The sequence below is a fragment of the Caloenas nicobarica genome, chromosome 1 (genome assembly GCF_036013445.1).
Source record: "Caloenas nicobarica isolate bCalNic1 chromosome 1, bCalNic1.hap1, whole genome shotgun sequence".
NCBI classification, from domain to species: domain Eukaryota; kingdom Metazoa; phylum Chordata; class Aves; order Columbiformes; family Columbidae; genus Caloenas; species Caloenas nicobarica.
The window spans coordinates 46,627,592-46,642,502 of NC_088245.1; positions in this window are offsets into that span (position 1 = coordinate 46,627,592).

Here is a 14,911-nt window from a genome sequence, read left to right on the forward strand (position 1 = left end):
CCGCTGGCTCCCCTCCCGAGTCCCCCTGCCACGGTCACGGCCATGGGGGTATCCAGCACCAGGGTGCCGGTGGCCTGGGGCTGCTCCTGGGCTGGCCCTGCCCTGGTGCCAGGGCCAGGCCTTGGGAGGAAAGGCAGCTGGGCTCTGCAAATCTTACTGGTGCTTGGCGATGACCAGGGTATCCCTGAAGAGGAGGAGGTCCCTCTTCCTCGTCGCACGGCCCTGGGTCACCCGCACACGCTGCCGGAGCAGTGGCTCGCCTGGTGCCGGGATGGGCACGCACTGCTGCACGGGCTCAGGGTCATCCCTGCAGAGCAAACGGTGTCGGGAATGACAAAGGCGGCTGCTGCGGGGTCCGGCTGTTCTGGGCTGTCTCCGAGCCTTGCATGGGGGGCGCCTACCTGGAGCCACGGCAGCAGTTCACCTGGCCCATCCCGACGAGGCCAGGAGAAGCTTCCTGTAAATCTTTCTTTATGGGCACAAGAGAGTGGCCAGACAAGGTGGGGAACGTCAGCCAAAGGGATGCCCAGTGCCAAGTGGTGCTGCTGGGCAAGAGCGCGGCTCCTGCCCGTGACACTCCGCGTTGGCACAGAACCGTTGCCAGGACAGCGCCGGGTCAACACAGCCCCCCATTCCAATGACCTCAGTGGTGGGGGGGGCACTGGGGGCTCTCCCCAGGATGCCCAGGTCTCTCTGGGACTGGGAGCCCAGCCCTGGGCACAGCACTTCAGGTCTGGCCTCAGCAGCGCTGAGCAGAGGGGAAGGGTCACCTCCCTCCAGCTGCTGGCAGCGCTTCGCCCCATGCAGCCCAGGGTACCACTCGCTGCCGCCTTGGACCAAGGCCACCTTGCTGGCTCCTGCTCAACTTGGTGTCCACCAGGAGCCCAGGACCCTTAGTTTTAAGATTCATAGGGCAGGAGGCCTTTTTCAACAACTTCGAGTGAGAGGAGGAAATGTCTTGATCTCTAATAAACAAGTGATTGCCTTATTAACCCTAAGTTTAAAAGTGCACGTGTGCAGGGCAATTCATTACTATCAAGTGATGTGCAGAGCAAGCAAAGGTCACTGATAATAGCAGAAAATAGGGTTATTGCTCAGAGCAAGATGTACAGAAGGCGAGATGGATGTAATTTCAATGAGAATTGACTTGTGGAGAATTGATTTAATGATATTTAAAAGGGCACCCACTATATTAAGCTGTGGCTATCCTGTGATCTTACTGTCATATATATCAATTTAATGAAATATAACAAGGGAAAATGTAGAGTCTTACATCTGGGCAGGAACAACTCCAGGTTCCAGTATAGCTTGGGGAATGACCTGTTAGAGAGCAGTGAAGGGGAAAGGGACCTGGGGGTCCTGGTGGACAGCAGGATGACCATGAGCCAGCACTGTGCCCTTGCGGCCAAGAAGGCCAATGGCATCCTGGGGTGTATTAGAAGGGGGGTGGTTAGTAGGTCGAGAGGGGTTCTCCTTCCCCTCTCCTCTGCCCTGGTGAGACCTCATCTGGAATATTGTGTCCAGTTCTGGGCCCCTCAGTTCAGGAAGGACAGGGAACTGCTGGAGAGAGTCCAGCGCAGGGCCACGAAGATGATGAAGGGAGTGGAGCATCTCCCTTATGAGGAAAGGCTGAGGGAGCTGGGTCTCTTTAGCTTGGAGGAGACTGAGGGGTGACCTCATCAATGTTTATAAATATATAAAGGGTGGGTGTCACGAGGATGGAGCCAGGCTCTTCTCGGTGATAACCAACAGTAAGACAAGGGGTAATGGGTTCAAGCTGGAACACAAGAGGTTCCACTTTAAATTTGAGAAGAAACTTCTTCTCAGTCAGGGTGACGGAACACTGGAACAGGCTGCCCAGGGAGGTTGTGGATTCTCCTTCTCTGGAGATATTGAAAACCCGCCTGGACGCCTTCCTGTGTAACCTCATCTGGGTGTTCCTGCTCCGGCGGGGGGATTGGACTAGATGATCTTTTGAGGTCCCTTCCAATCCCTAAAATTCTGTGATTCAGTCATTCTGTGAATATAGGGCTGAGCCATTGTCTTTTGTTTTCTTCCCTGAGTACAATGTGATAAGACATGAGGGGATATTAGGACCCGGTGAGAACCATAACCAAGTCCTCTTGTGCTGGACGCTTTTGAGACTACTGTGATTGCTCGCAAACCAAGTTCCCCTGTGCCTACAGCCCTTTGTCAGGGACGGAAGGCACATCCTTGGAGGCAACTTGCCTGAGAGCTGACAACCCATGACCCAGCTACTGGCACCTGGGACTATCGATACCTCCTGGAGTTTATGAATCCCTTGGCTCTAAATTTTGGTTTGTATTGATTAACGTTTCAGAAGCAAAGAGTAAATACTAAATACAAAGCATGTGCTGGTGTATCATAGGATTCCAGTTACTTTTTTATTAGTACCATCCATAGATAAACAGATCCGGAGACAAGCCAACCTAGGCAAAATACACGGGTTTTTTTGTTTCCTCACTGCATTGCAGTTTGATCCATGCCCCTTGAATATCCAGTGTCTTTCAGCTACAGTTCACGTCTTGCTTTTGCATACTGTAGAGCCTTCTTTCCATATTCACTGCCAGTATTCACCCTTACATGGCAGCTAATTCCTGTGGCTGGCCCTGCTCCCTCTGGGAGCAAGCTGTTTGTGGTCTGTCTCTATGGCTCTGGGACTCTTCCCCTGATTAATTTGTTCATCAAAGTTACAAATATTTTGCTCTGTATCTACAATTCTGTATTTTCCACCATATACTCCCTAGTGTATGCTTGACCAAGAAAGGATGATTGGCAGCCTGGGAAATGTAGCAGTACTCTGTAGGTAAGTAACGCAATTTCCATAAAGCTCATTTTTAACATGTTTCTGGTAGACTACATTACACATGCTGCTGAAATATCTGGTCACTCTCAGAATGTGGGCACAGTTGGAGAACCTGCAGTTGAAAGAAGAGCTGTTCTGTCTCTTTCTGTGGACAGGGACCACACAATGTGCAATCCTGGAAATGCTCCATGATTAACCATGCTATGTACTAAAGTTAACGGATTTTGTGAGCGTGACAACTTCATAATTATGTGACCACATTCAACGAACAAGTTAATTCTTAACTCATTTGTCAGCTACCTAATTTCTGGCAATCTCCTGAGCAAGCTACTTTAGTGGGTTTAATACATTTGTAAAATGAATCAATCATAGGTTGGGCATAGACATTTGAATACATTTATAATGGCACATGGTAATTAAAGATGGCCTATGCACTGATTCTGTGGTAATGCCTGCTAAATCTATAGAGCTTGATAATGTTGGACACGTTACTTTATGTTCTTATGGTTTAGCGTTTAATGATGATTAATCCCATAGCAAAAAAGTAGTCGCAGCTTTTGACAGCTACTGCAGAACATCTGGAAAAGAAAATGTATCAATTAAGTAAAATGCTCACATCCTATAGTACACTTTATTTTCCTCATAAGCAAAGGCATAACATTATGATGTAGCCAGAAGAAGACGATTTGCAGCATTTTAAATTAGTCAGCACCTTTAGTTTCACTTTGGACTAGTATTATCTAAAGCAATTCAAAGCATCCTAAAAACTGAAAGGTAGTTCCTTTAAGAAGATGATTTTCATCATAGCTTATAAAGTGTTTGGTTTGGGTAGTAATGTTAAATAAGGCAAGGCAGCTTATACTTTCTGAGATTGGGCTTAGATCAGCCAGATACCAAGAGACCACCCTTGAGTAATGTCAAAGGCAGGTAACACCTGAGCCTGGGAATGTTTCCCTAGGAACAAGCATGAAGCAGAATCTACAGGGCTAGGATGGGAGCGGAAAATGCAGCGTATTACACTCTGCACTCAATCTAACATCCTCCCACAGACTTGGTGGCACTGGGTCAGCAAGAAAAATGAGGGGTTCAATTCTTCATGTATGTGGCAAAAAAGCCTTCTCTATTCTTTGAAAAAGACAGCAGGACTCCCCTCTGTGTAAAGAGCAATATCTTTCCAGCTAAAGTATACTGTGATTATTTATGTCTGAGATCTGATTGCAATTGTGCATCCTGAAAATATAAAGAAACAAGTGATGTGAACAAATGCAGTCTGGAGCAGAATCTAATCAAAGGACAATCAGTCACTGACTATGATACATTTCCTTATGATTCTAACTACCGTGGCTTACTGTAAATGTTACCTCTGTTGAGTAAAAAAAGAATAAAAAGAAAGCATTATACATTTGAAACTCATGTACTGTGTGGTTAGACAGTGTGGCCCGAATTCTCCACTTTCTTTGATCACTTTAAATGAAGTGTGATTTACATCTGTAAAAACAGAAGAGGAATCAAGCACTTTCAGTGTGCATTTTGAAGAATCTCCTTTAGCCATACAGTTTATTTTTGATGCTTAAGAGATTTTCTGACTCAAACATTTGTCCTTAATACGAGCTTCTCACAGGGTGAACTAAAATGCTCTATTTGTTTTAATGACTCTTTTCTCGTAATTGAATAAATCCTTCAGAATATGAAAGTTTTTAACTGCGTACGCATAACGCAGGCACATCACAAGAAGAGCCAGAGGCCACGAATGCATTGCAAAGAGCAAGTTTTATTTTAGTTACCTCTCTACTGGGGGATCTCCGAAGTCGCACCTGAGCTCCCAGGCAGAGGTGACACCAGCGGGGACGCAGGCGCTGGTGAGTTCAGCCCTGCTGGAAGATCGCTGGGCCTGCTGAGCTCGCCTGGATTTCAAGGCTTCAGGCGGGCGCAGCCTCCCGCTCTTGCTCACAACAAAGCAGGAATCTCAGACACAGTGATAAGGTGCCGGGAGTTTCTCACAGGCCTATGTTATCTAACACAGAGGTTCTACTCATCAAGAACACAAGGCCAGTAAAACAATTAGTGTGATGTATGTGCTTTTTCTACAGACAGGGGCAAGTCACTTTGAGCGTATTTACATTTAACTAACCTCCTCGCCAAATCTTCTGCTACGCTCCCACACATTCCACCCCCTCGCTCACGTGACTTGCTTCTGCTGGGGCTGACAAAGCCAGAGTTGTTCATTTGGGCTTGTGAGGCGTAGCACAGCACAATTTACAGGGGCACACAATAAACACATACAGAAAAAGGAAAAAACATATTTCTACAATAATGCATAATTTCTACAATAATCAGGTGTCCCATTCATCTCGTCAAGGAATTAAACGAGTCAGTCAGCCAGGCATTATCAGTAGATTGTTTCACTTGCTGCATTAGTTCCAAAGATGTGAGATGTTGCCTTCCATGCTGGTTAGTTCACCATCTATGTTGTAGCAACACACGCCTTCAAAATCGAAGCAGCATTTGCAGCCACTACCTACTCAGAGAAACAACAATAAGGAACATTAATGTTAAAACCCCTTAGCGTAGCACAATTCTGTAATACAGCTATGAGGGTTGTCATGCCAGTGAAACACATTGTTAAGAGATCTGCAGCCATTAATTTCTTGTAAGCATTAAAGGCAAATTATTAGGGTACAGTAGCAGCTGAAAAAAACTAAACTTACCAGGACAAATCTAAGTTAATCAACAGAAGTGTCCTCACCTTCCAGTAATACATATGCTGCTGCTCCAGCTCCTTCAGCTGGTATCACTCTGGGTTTAACGACCTGGTGTGGGTTAATTGCCCACACAGACTGGAAAGTCGTGGCCTGCACTTTTTCAGATTGGACTTCAGTTGGATGTTGGGTCTGTGACACCAATAACATTGTTCCAGTGCTGTCTCCTCTAGATAAAACACAGGTGTTCACTGAAGATACCTGAAATACAAGAACTCGAGAATCTGATATTAGCAAAGGATGTAACATAAGAGGAGAAGTCAGGGTACAAAACCATACAGCATTCTCTGGACTCATATGAATTTTTACATCTAGGTCAATAGGCTGCAGTCCCACTTCACAATCCATTGGTGTGAATAATTTCATTTCCCCTGTAGTTAGTCCTGACACTGTACCCACAGAAGTGTATACATATTGCCACCCCCTAGAAGGGGGTAGGGGGCCAATATAATCAGCCTGACAGGTATTCAAGGCCCACTGACCCTGTTTTACCTTTCCCCATGCTCTTAAATGTAGCTGTGTACAGGTAGCACAATGACGTGAGCATGTTTTACAAGTATATAACAGCAAAGGGGTTTGATTGTGAGCAACGTCCCATGCGTGTGCAGCATAAGCTGATCCATGTCCACAAGCTATATGCACGTTCAGAGCTTGAGCATGCAGCTCGGCAGAGGTCGTATTATCTGCTTCCTTACTGTTTTGAGACTCAAATGAATCAACTTTATTGTGCTCTGCTCTTAACCCTTCACAAGGGGAATCCTCCTCCACAGAAAATACAGGGATGAAAGTTCTCCAATGCCCTAAAAATCCTAAAAAGGCATGTAATTGTCTTATTGCAGCTGGCGCAGAAAACTGCTGGACTGTGTGCTGTAACTTACCTGGTATTTCTCTAAGCTGCCTATAACAAACTATTTCTAAAAATAGTACAGTAGCACTAGGGCCCTGCGTTTTAGTCAGATTAATTGCCCAGCCTTGGTCCTGCAAATGCACCTTCAAAAATTCAGCAGCTGTTTCAGGTTCTTGTTGTGACACTGCCATAATCAACAGATCATCAATATCATGGCAATCAGTAATGGTACCAGACCATAGCTCTATATCAGCTACTACCATTCAGTGGCAAACAGAGGAACTGTGTGTGTATCTCTGAGACAATACTTGACAAGTATATTGCTTTTGTTGCCAGGTAAGAGCAAACTGGTCTTGCACTGAGGTGGCAGGTGGGGTGGAGGGTGGGTGCAGTGTTGGCGGGGGGACTAGGGTCGGGTGGCTTTTTTGCATAAGTATTAACTTTTGCAGGGGGCAAAAAATTTCTGATGGTACGATCCCACCCATTTCTGATCGTGGGATACCAGCTTGTACTAAATCATTCCACATTAGTGTTCTCATCACCTGGGCTGTAACTTCTTTCAGTTTTGCCAGATTTCCATTATCCACCCCCCAAACAGGGGGTCCTGAAATTACAGCCCCAATTCCCCTCAAGGCATCTGCTGGAGTGCCTGCACTACCTGTAGCATTTGTCGCTGCTACCCTGTCCAGATCGGATCCCATAATCAATGCATACGCCGCCCACATCTGCCACACTAAATCAATACTTCCCTCCGTTGTGCACCAATTTCCACGGGACAACACAGATTCAACAGGTTCAGCATATGCTGTTAAAACTGCTGCACACACACATTGATATAGCGTAGGTGCAATAATATCTTGCCTGTCTGGACCTCTGACAGTTTGCAGCTGAGCATATTGTTGTTGTATCTGATCATCACGGGCTATAGGGCTTAATAAATCTTTTTCATCTGCTGATAAATGGATAGACACAGTTCCACTATGCCAAGCTGGCAAAATCTGTGCCTGTGTTCCTTCCCCACTCTCCTGCTGAGAGATCTCTGAAAATGCCGTTAACTGCCCCCCCCATCTGCTTGTTCGTGCTGCCACATCATTTATATGGGGGGTTGTGCTCTCACCACCTCCCTGCCATTTAAGTCAGGATCAAATTCAGACTCAATATTGGAGTCTGAGAATTCACTCCAAATATTTCCATCCCACTCCTTGGGATTCCAAGAGCATTTTGTGATAAGAGCACAAACCTGAGAACACAGAAACTCACTTTTTGCATATTTTTCCCTTTGTTCCTTAGCAATACACGCTAGCAACCGGTCTACATGATCTTGCAGCTCATAGCACCGCTCTGCTTGAACAGTAATTACTTCTTGTGCGATCACCTTTGCATCCTGTAAAATCTCAACCTCCTTTTCCAACTCTCTTATTTTACTCTGCAATGCAACAACTTCACGATCAAGAGCTCTAAGACCGGTAACGAATAACCATCCCAATCTCCCCGCTAATTTGTGAGAAGAAGTCGATGCCGCTCTCCATGGAAACTTTAGCATAGCTGCCTGAATTACCTGGGGGGTAATCACCACCCCATCATCAATCTGAGGCCATGCCTCTGGCGGAGCCAATTCAGACAGGAGAGCAGCCACGGGGGCCCAGCGCTCCGTACTGGGCCACCCTGGAATTTGGGGAGTCACCTTCGAGGCCTCCCCTGTGTCTGGTGTTTTTGAAAACCACAGCATGGCTGGTTCTAGCGACTGCCGACTAATGCCAAATGTGTACACATACGCAGGCACATCCCAAGAAGAGCCAGAGGCCACGAATGCATTGCAAAGAGCAAGTTTTATTTTAGTTACCTCTCTACTGGGGGATCTCCGGAGTCGCACCTGAGCTCCCAGGCAGAGGTGACACCAGCGGGGACGCAGGCGCTGGTGAGTTCAGCCCTGCTGGAAGATCGCTGGGCCTGCTGAGCTCGCCTGGATTTCAAGGCTTCAGGCGGGCGCAGCCTCCCGCTCTTGCTCACAACAAAGCAGGAATCTCAGACATAGTGATAAGGTGCCCGGAGTTTCTCACAGGCCTATGTTATCTAACACAGAGGTTCTACTCATCAAGCACACAAGGCCAGTAAAACAATTACTGTGATGTATGTGCTTTTTCTACAGACAGGTGCAAGTCACTTTGAGCGTATTTACATTTAACTAACCTCCTCGCCAAATCTTCCGCTACGTTCCCATACAATATGGTAAGTATTAAAGATACATTGTCATTTTCCATTGTATTGTCTTTATGCAAGAAAATTGCCCCAGGACATGGTTCTGTTAATCACTTACCTCTTTGGAGAGTACCCAAATGGCCTGTGGTAATGATATGGAAGCTCTCTCACTGTTTAATTTACCTTATCAGAGTTGTTAGTATTTTAGCTTTTTTCACTTTTCGTTGTACATCACCTTAGAGCCAAGCACCAGCTTCTAACCTTGTTCACTGCTCTTTTGCACTGCAAGGAAGGTACGAGTAGGCTGCAAAGAAACAAATAAAAAAGCAAGTGGTGATTCTCCTGACACAAGGAAATCTTGGCTTTCTTCGAGTCCATGTGGATGAAGCAGTGTCAACTGATGCAGTTGACTTCATTGTCTGTGTGGGCTAGAGATGGACGGCCTGTGAATGGAGCATGTTGCAATTAGATGCTGTCTTGCCCTCATCAAATTCATTAACAATGACTTTTTTTTTTCTATTTGAATATATTCAGAATGAAATTTATATCCAGAGAAAGAAATAACACAATACCATTTAAAAAATTATTTTCCTGGTGTGTATTCCTCCAAGCATGTATTTATGTGGATAGTAATAAGTGGATAGTAATCATGTTTAACATGAGCATGATTAAATCAGTGAAGGGGATTGATTTTCTCATCATTTCAACTCTGCAAAATTCTAGATCTTCTGCATACACAAAATGCTCATTCTTATTAGTCTGATGTTGCTTCCATATCAGCACTTTGTGTGTCTCTGCTCTCAGACAGGAGGCTGTTTGAAAATTATTAAAGGTACCAAGTAGCGTAGCCTTTTATTAAAGAACTACAACCTAAAGTACTTGAACACTTCCTTTTTTCCCCTTGAAAACAATAAAAAATAACTACTCCTATATACCATTTTTCTATAATGTAGATAAAAATGTAGCTTCACTGAAACTATTCTTAACATTGATGCTTGCACTGAACTTGAGTAGGATGCAAATATTCACCCTTTTAATATTTCATCCAAGTTTAAAGTATAAAAAAAAAAGATCGTGTTTTCTAAACAGTGAGACTGCATGTTCAATTCATATACCAGTATTCCTCCAGCATAGACTCCTCTGTTTTAAGAGACTTTTTATTATGGGTCTGGGAAAAAGACCTGATTTCTGGTGTCGGTGTGGGTTTTGAACTGACTACTTGGGAAGCAATTGGGAAATCATTATGGAAAGCAATTAGCTCTGGTGGCAAGGGAGCTCGAGAGGCGATCAAGTATGCGACGGTTTGGCAGAAGTTGTTTAATATGCTGCAAACTATGAAAGAGGAACAGAAAGCTGCTTCAGCTATGTGTGCTGCTCTTACGCCTGAGCAAAAACCTCCTATAGCATGCCCCGTCACCACGTCAATTTTTTCAACTGATATAATTCTCCCTCCGATCGGGCCAGTTCCTTTATCGAAAGTTTAAAAAGAGGGCGATTCGCAAGGAGGTGAGAGATGCCCGCCGCCTGAACCTGTGTTACCATCCGCGCCGGAGACAGAGGCTGGGGCGGCGAGCGGGGAGAATGTTGAGTGGCGAGAGAAAAGACTTGCCCGCTGCAGCCGCGCCAGAGGCGAAGGTTGGTCCTATTGCAGAAAAGGACTCAAAAGATTAATTTGGTGCCGTGACAATGAGTTAAGATAGAGACTTGGGAAAAGGTGGAAGGTGTTTTAGAACATAGGAAAGCACTTGGAAATATGAAGAAGGAAGATCTTGTGAATTATTAGAATCAGTGGTGGCTGCCGTATAAGTCAGATGATTGAGAAAACCGGCTGGAGAATAGAACCTTTCAGTACCTTTAAGTATAACACTTGGTTGCAATTAATGTTGTTTTTAAAGCGAGGAAAAAAAAGAAAAAAAAAGGAAAAAAAAATTAAAAAAAGAAGAAAAAAAAAGTAGCATAACACAGCAGTCATAGATGTTTTCCTTACTAACCTGTTTTCTTTGTAGGTATCTGTTTAAGCATATTACAGTTTAATAAGTCTTTGCCTGTTGTATAATATAGTAAGTTCACAGAATCATGAGAATCCGTTGACTCAAAATATGCATTTTGTGATTATACAGAAGACCGTGAGTAATTCAGTTTTTTACTGTGTGAATGTGGTGATAAGATTGTGTGTAACAGTTGTTACTTTTCTTTCTACCATGCTAGCTTTATTCCAACATCCAGACTTGCGCAAGTCTGTGATAGGCTGTGTCTCATCTCGGTGTACTAAATGTGGCTCTTTTGTATGCACACCAAGTAAAGAATCCTGTTTTGGGATAACAGTTGTAGCACCTCAGATGAGACGCGTATAAAAGCCTTGCCCAGCTCGGCTTGCTAGGGCAGCGGGGGGGCAGGTGCCGCTTGGGCTCCAGCGCGCACTGACCTGTTTTGTCAGGGAGATCCAGCGGCCACCTCCACCTGGCTGAGCTGCAAGCAGCCCAAAGGTGCAATGCTAAAACTGAGATATTGTCTTGAATAAGTGCAACTGTGATCCATCTGCATGTTTGAACTTAGTGTTTGGCTTTCATATCTGAGCTCAGTATTTTAGTTTGTATGTATATATATATATAAACAAATATATATATATATTTGGTACCAAAATAATTTTGTCTGGGGAGATAATTACAAAATGGGAACCGGTTCCACTACTAAAATACGACCTTGATCCCCCTAAGGATGCATCCTTACACATTAGAGTAACTTTTTGGGGAAATACTCTGACAAAAGGAAAATGTAGTTTGAATGTGGAATTCTGGGGTTTAGTGCTATATGGCAGTTAATGTTGTTCTACATAACTTTGAGAAATAAGTAAATAAAGCAAAATATCCCAGGTCTGTGCTGTACAGCTTGAACATAAATTCAAAGCCTGTGCCAAGCTGCAAGATAAGCTCAACCTCCTCCTCCTCTGCCCGTGTGGCCTTGTCTTGACTTCAATCTGGTAAGGAAAAACAATATCCAATGAATACGAAAGCCAAAATGGAGTTAGAGACTTTGATGAATAACTTCATGACAACCTTACAGGCTAACCGCATTCGATTGGACTTGCGTATTTGTCTATTTATAATTACAACACAAAAACAACCTGTGGCTGTTGTGGGACAGTAGGATGAGAATGCTAACAGACTGATATACTGATTGTTACTAATCAAAAAATGCTGGGAATTAATTTAAGTCTTAATGAGCCATGATCCTTTTGTCATATATGTACCATTTGTGAAATCTAATTTTGATCTTTTTTTTTATCTGCAACTTATGTCCTTTTAAATTAAATTAGCTAATTTTCTTAACGGCATAGCTTTTGGCATGCCTAAATGTAAATTGCTGTAGAATCTGCACGTCTTTGATGTCAACATACTTGTATTTTGTCCGATCCTATACGCTTGCACAGTTTTTGTCCATACTTTAGGAAAGTCTCACAAAGCTGTAGTAGTCTAGCGTGAAGATAACAATTTGCATCATTCTATTAAAACGGTTGAAGGTTCAACCCAATTAGTAAAACTTTGTGCATCTGCTTACACTAATGAGAAAAGCAAGTATGTCTAGTGCTGTCCACTGGACCTACTGTTTTGCTATGCTGGGTGTGCTACAACAGATTAAAACTGACAATGGTCCTGGCTAAACTGCTAGATCCGCAAGAACCATTAGACAACACAATATACACGTTAAATTTTTTGAACCGTGCTGTGCGTCCCTCCTCTATCCTTGTTTCAGATTCACTGTCTCAGAGATCAAAGGCTTTGTATCAGGATCCCCTGAACAACAGTCAATGGCAAGGGCCAGTAGAATTAATCAGCTGGGGAAGGGGATATGTGTGTGTTGTGGTGCAGAGCAGGGTCAATTTGAATCACGTGTCAGCGGTGCCTTCTAGAAGCACAAAATCAGACTGAATTACCATATACCTAGAATCATGAACAGATACATGCAGCAAGTTCTCAACATCTTCTCAAAGCTAATTTACGGGTGGGAAAAAAGAACAACCAGCGCTCGCAAGTCTGGAGGTAGGCTACTCTTCATACTCCAGAAAAGACATGTTGAAGCTTTATAAGACATAGAAGCCTAGAAGCATAGAACAGTTTGGGTTGGAAGGGACCTTCAAAGCTCATCTAGTCCAACCCCCTGCAATGAGCAGGGACATCTGCAACTAGATCAGGTTGCTCAGAGCCCCGTCCAGCCTGGCCTGCGATGTCTCCAGGGATGGGGCATCTACCACCTCTCTGGGCAACCTGGGCCAGTGCTTCACCACCCTCAGTGTAAACAATTTCTTCCTGATGTCTGGCCTGAACCTCCCCTCTTTTAGTTTAAAACCATTACCCCTTGTCCTGTCATAACAGGCCCTGCTAAAAAGTCTGTCCCCATCTTTCTTACAGGTTTCTTTTCAGTACTGAAAGGCCACAATAAGGTCTCCCCAGAGCCTTCTCTTCTCCAGGCTGAACAACCCCAACTCTCTCTGCCTGTCCTCACAGCAGAGCTGTTCCGGCCCCCTCATCATTTTTGTGGCCTCCTCCGGACCCTCTCCAGCAGGTCCATGTCTTTCCTGTACTGAGGGTTCAGGCCACATATTGCAAGACTTGGCAACACGGAAGAGTTGACACTTTGATCAATTAAATGAACTCTCTGGTGATGCTTCTGCTCTAAGAGGCCAGACTTGCAACAGTGGATTAAGCCAAGTGTAAGAAAGCAAACAAATGGTTCAGCAAGTCCCACAGGGGTCTAAGTAGCACGTTCCATAACCAAGCGTAACATTCCCCTCTTGTTTCACATTAAGCAGAATGATTTTAAATTGATTCAATGTTAGCAGATAGGCGGTAACAAATTTGCATGAATATGATCATTCCAAAACCATCAGAAGATTATTAGACTTTGAATGCCTATTTAGTCAAGAATTACCATTAAGTACCCACAAAACAAGGGCATTACATATTAACACCTACATAAATGAAGAAGATTTAAATTAAAATAGTTATATCAATCTTACTCTCTCGTTTGTATCATTCATGCATAACTGAACTACAGGGCAGTCTTACGGAATATAACGCTGAAAGAAAACTGGCATGAGCTTAAGTGACTTGGAAGATGTCTGTTTAACAGCTTCGAGAACCTACAAGATCATCATCTCATCTGCATAAATAATATCAAAGAGCAGTTTCCAGCCCCAAGCCTGCAGGCATCATGTTCCCCTTGCGATCCTCCACAATTACCGAAGCTGCAGGAAATTCAGAGTTCAAAACTCAAGCCCAACAAAGCGGGATGTTTCCCTCAGCACGTTACTGGCCCAGATGCTCAGCAGCCAAAGGCTGAGGACTAAGGCTCTGAACATCAGGCCTTGGATCAGGGAAGAACTGCGCGATTCCTCCTGGTCAAGATAAAAACCCAAGGCACAGACTAAGTTTGAAGGGTAGCAGAAAATTCAAGCAAAATGTTCTAGACATAAACATTTGAATGAAAAGAGGATTTAAGAAGACCCAAACTGGAAAATATAGATAATTCAGTATTTCCTTCAGGAAATTGCCTCAAATGCCAAAATACCTTTTTTCCTTACTTAAAATACAATATCCTCACTACCTATATTTTGTTATGCTTGACGTGCATCAGTGGGGACAGAACTGTGCAGACAACGAGATGGTACACCTGTCTTTTTAACACATAAGATTTGATATATTTGTAAAAACACCGGAATTTATTTCATGAGTTTATAGAAATGCTTGAAATATTTTTGTGGGAAAGACTATCAGGATTTTTATTGAAATCCTCCCAAGGCTTTCTAGGGGAGAAGGAAAGGAAGAGCTAAGAAACAGATACAGTTACTTACAGTTACAGTTACTTCCAGTTACTGAATGAATCCTTTTGAACAGATACATTAACAAAAGATAATTTCCCATCCTTCCCCAAATACGCAAAACTTAGACTGCAAATAACTTTTTCTAGGTCATGTTTTCTTGAATCTTGGAAAAGTCAGGTTTTTGGGGAGACTATTTATTTTTAATGTCAAAGTCAGAAAGCTCGTTACGGTATGTCTTCATGAGCTATCAAAATAGTTGTGATTAAGCCCACTTAATCTTCTACTTATACCTACAAGGTGTATCTTCTACTCGTCTCATACCTAGAAGATGTATGCAATTCTTCATTGCATGGAAGCATAATTAAGCTTCGTTTATTGAGGTATAAAATGATTAAATACAATATTTTTTTCTGTTAGCCGGTCAAAATAAAAGCTCCTGGCAGAGACTAAACTTGAAG